Below are 4,403 nucleotides of genomic sequence, written 5' to 3' on the forward strand. Positions count from 1 at the left end.
ATTATAAATTAAAGATAATAATCTTATATTATTTTTAATAGTAAATATTTAAATTTTAATAATGAATAATTAAAATAATTATTAATAAAATTTTTAATTAAAAAATATTAATATTTATAATTTAAAACATATTTAAAAGTAATCATATGGTACCATATAATAAAAGTAAATATCCTAATATTACTTATTTTAAATACAGTAAAACATTACTTATAATTTTCAATATTTTTTAAGTTCAACACTTATTACCAAATACTTATTAAATTTAATACTTTTTTTTCTAATACTTTTTTTTCTAAAAAATACTTTTATGTCTACATGTTTCTTAAAGTTAGTTTTATTAAATTTTTTTATTTTTTAAAAAATAGAGAAAAGAATCCCTTAGTGGATTAACACAACACCACATCTTGCTAGTAATTTTCACTCATATTCACCTGAACATTTTGTCAAACATATAATATTGTTCAAATTTGTAACGAAAAAAAAAAATCCCAAGGCCAAAAATCTTAGCATCATTATGCTAATAGAAAAATCTACAAAAAAATAAAATCCCCTAAGCAATTGACTTACTGATATTTATAACATAATTTCTAATCACACTTAGAAACAATGAAAATTTTTAATCAATGAAGAAAGATACCCAACTTTCTTGCTTCCTCCTCCTCTACAGCGAGCCTCCTCCAGTGAAATTTGCGAGCAAGGCCAGCTGCAAGGAATCCCGAAGGTCAGATTTCTTCCGCTGACTTCTCCCTCTCTCCCTCTCTGAGTTAGACCATCAATACAGAAAGTCCATGGGCGGTGCGAGATTCCGCTACTCTGGACGAAGGCACATGCAACACTTGGTCTCTTAAGAATTATATATGAGACCTCTTCGTCCTCCAGAAATTGATGAGCCAATAATGGAATCAGTACAATCTTCCTCTCAACCTCTGCAAATCGTCTTTATCCCCTTCTTGGCACCAGATCGCATGGTCGCCCTCACAGAGATGGCCCGGGCGGCCACCGCGCCACCATTATGACCACCCCTTCCAACGCCCAACTCCTCCAAAGCGCCGTCGACAAGGCCGCTGCCGCCGGCCACCACCTCCGTATCCACCTCGTGCCTTTTCCCTCCAAGGACGTTGACCTCCCCGACGGCTTCGAGAACTTGGTCAACGCCCGCGACTTCGACGCCGCCGTCCAGCTCCACCGCGGCGCCATGCTCCTCCGCCCCAAAATGGAGCACCTCCTCCCCACGGAGCTCCGACCCGACTGCATCGTATCCGACGCGTTCTACCCCTGGACCGCTGACGTCGCCTTCCGACTCGGCATCCCTCGACTCATCTTCTACGCCACCTGCATCTTCGCGGCCGCCGTGGAGAAATACCTGACACGATCCGACTCGCCGCACCTCGCAGCCAAGTCAGACTCCGAACCGTTCGTGGTTCCTGGATTTCCGGATCCGATCACCCTGACGAGGTCTCAGCTGCCGGATCACTTCCGGGCACCGATAGAGATCGCTCAGACGATTCACCACTTGAGAGATGCAGAGCTAAAGGGCCACCGCGTCCTGGTTAACTCTTTCCTCGAGTTGGAACCGCGCTACACCGAGTACTACTACGTCATAACAGGCCTTAAGGTTTATCACATTGGTCCAACCGCTCTCGCAATCCACAGAGACGTCCCCGGAGAAGACGAATGTCTGAGTTGGCTCGAGTCGAAGCGACTCGAGTCAGTTGTCTACGTGAGTTTCGGGCCTTTCGGCAAGTGGTCGCAGTTCCCGGACCAGCAGATCTTCGAGATTGCCACCGCGCTCGAAGCGACTCGCCACCACTTTATGTGGGTAGTTCCTGGAAACGACACAGAAGAGGAGAAAGAGCAGCGGCGTCTACCGAAAGGATTCGAAGAGAGGATGAGGAGAGAAGGGAAGGGGATAATCGTGAGGGGGTGGGCTCCGCAGGTGGCGATATTGGGCCACCCGGCGGTAGGCGGGTTTGTGACGGAGTGCGGGTGGAACTCGGTGGTGGAGGCGATCGGAGCGGGGGTGGCGATGGTGGCGTGGCCAGTGACCGACGATCAGTTTTACAACGAGAAGATGGTGACGCATGTGCTGGGGATAGGAGTGGGGGTGGGGCCGGAGGAGTGGAGCTTGTGGGAGGAGGTGGGGAAGAAGGCGGTGATAAGGAAGGAGAGGATAGAGGAGGCGGTGAGGAGGGTGATGGACGGCGGAGATGAGGGGAGGGAGATGAGGAGGAAGGCTAAAGAGCTGGCGGAGGCGGCGAAGAGGGCGGTGGGAGAAGGTGGTTCTTCCTACAGGAATTTGACGGCCTTGATAGATGATCTCAAGCAGCGAGAGCAAGAGAGGTCAGCTGCTACCGCTAAAATGGCCGAAATGAAATTGTAATTTCTCATGGATTGCAGGAGAAAGAGCCATGTTCTTTGATCGGAGTCTGTGATCATCATCGTCCTGCTTGAGAAAAAGAAAGGGGTAGGGGCATGTTGACTATTGACAAATTTTCTCCATAGCTTCAAATTAGCAAAAGGTGTGCGAAAACATTAGAAACAGTGCATTCCTTCCTACAGAATTTTCGAGTTTCACAATTATACTCCGCTGATATTGTTCTAAAGCCATGAGAAAGATGTTCATATATGATTATACCTTTATATTTCGAAATCACATGGGAGACGAGGCTGTAGGATTCTCTATCAACTTTGATAAATAATTAACATGCGTGTTAAATTATAGATTTATAGTGTATTTGCATAGGACTCAACCTCTTCTATTTTTTATTTTTTTTTTAGATTACACACTGAATTTCCAGGTATCCATTTCGGGCGGAGGGTGGATAGTAAATCGAATCAAAACACATCTCAGTTCATCTTTCGGTTTGTGGTTTCCATTTTGATTTCTTTTGGTTTTGGTCCAAAACATTGACATGTTTTGTATTGGTAATACAATTTAGAAGTCAACACAGGTGATATAATGTAAAAAGTCAACACTTTGCATTATATAGAAGTTTGATTATATATATATATATATATATATATATATGAGAATTCCAAACTCTATATAAAAATCATTAAAATAAAAAGCAGGAAGCCAAAACTATTATTAATCATCTAAATTTTTTTAATAATAGATAAATATATACAATATTACTAAAAATGCAAAAATCATGAAAATCGTTCTGATTCAATAAGTACGAAATTTAGATGTATCTATTCTATATAAAAATTATAAATAACAAAAAAAAACTAACATTCAAGCGATTAAAATTAAAGTAATAAATTTCATTTTTGCCTAATAAAAAGTTTTATTATTTTTATTCTTAAAGTAATAAATTTCATTTTTGCCTAATAAAAAGTTTTATTATTTTTATTCATAATTATTAGTTAAATATATGACAGAAAAATATATTAATATGAAATTTAAAACTTTGGTTTATGTAACTACATGTTATTTTTATCAAATATTTGTGCTATTGAAAGTTGAAAGGCTTAAAATTTAAAACAACCGCTATATTCTGATATATATGCTAGGTACTTATCAAAACAATTAAAACATTTCAATATTATATTATTTTTATGAATACTTTACCAAACTCTACTCATAATAATAATAATAATAATTATTATTATTATTAGTTTTTAAGTTAGCTCAATCAAATCATTTTTATCAATTTATTTATGGTTTGTCTTGATTAATTGGATTTTGCTTGAAGAGAAGAGAAGAAAATAAAAAGAAAAAACTCTTTTTTCATTGCATTTTCCTTTTATATTAAATACTTTTAAAAACGAAAGTTTGTTTTAATATGATTAAAAATGAAAAAGAAAATTAAACATTAATTTTGTGTAAAACTAAATTTGTTTATAGGTTTTGTATATTTTGTATTTTCTGTCACACTTTTTTTGATAACCAAATATGAAAATGTGAATTTTTTTCAATATATATTTTTCTTTTCTTTCCTGAGTTCCAAACTAGTGACAGACATAAGTTAAGCCTAGGGGGGTCAAGTTCCCCGATTGAAATTTCAAGAAGTAATATATTACATATTAAATTTTAAAATATCTTGATTAAAAATTTGAGTATATCCCCTACTAAAATTATAAAATAATGGGATTATATTAACAATATTAATCCTAATTATGTGAAAATACTATTTATAAAATTTAAAAATATAAAAAATATTTATAATGTTCTTTAAGGGATACTTGACTTCTATTGTGCTTACGCATTATACACCAGAGATCTAAAATTTAAACTTTGAAAAAATTAATATCGACAATTTTAATTTTGTATGTATTCATATTTTTCTTTCCCTTCTGTGTAAGCATATACACGTTGTCCCCACTAAAAGTACAAAATAATAGGATTATGTTAACAATAAATTATGTGAAAAAATTATTTATAAAATTAGCGAATA

At 36.6% G+C, this 4,403-nt stretch overlaps 1 pseudogene; it reads left to right on the top strand.

Moving 5' to 3' along the window:
* Window positions 1–860: 860 nt before the first annotated feature.
* LOC131151526 (probable UDP-glucosyl transferase 73B6) lies at window positions 861–2,639 on the top strand (annotated as a pseudogene).
* Window positions 2,640–4,403: the final 1,764 nt, after the last annotated feature.

Source organism: Malania oleifera, chromosome 3 (assembly GCF_029873635.1).
Source record: "Malania oleifera isolate guangnan ecotype guangnan chromosome 3, ASM2987363v1, whole genome shotgun sequence".
In the NCBI taxonomy this organism is placed as follows: Eukaryota; Viridiplantae; Streptophyta; class Magnoliopsida; order Santalales; family Ximeniaceae; genus Malania; species Malania oleifera.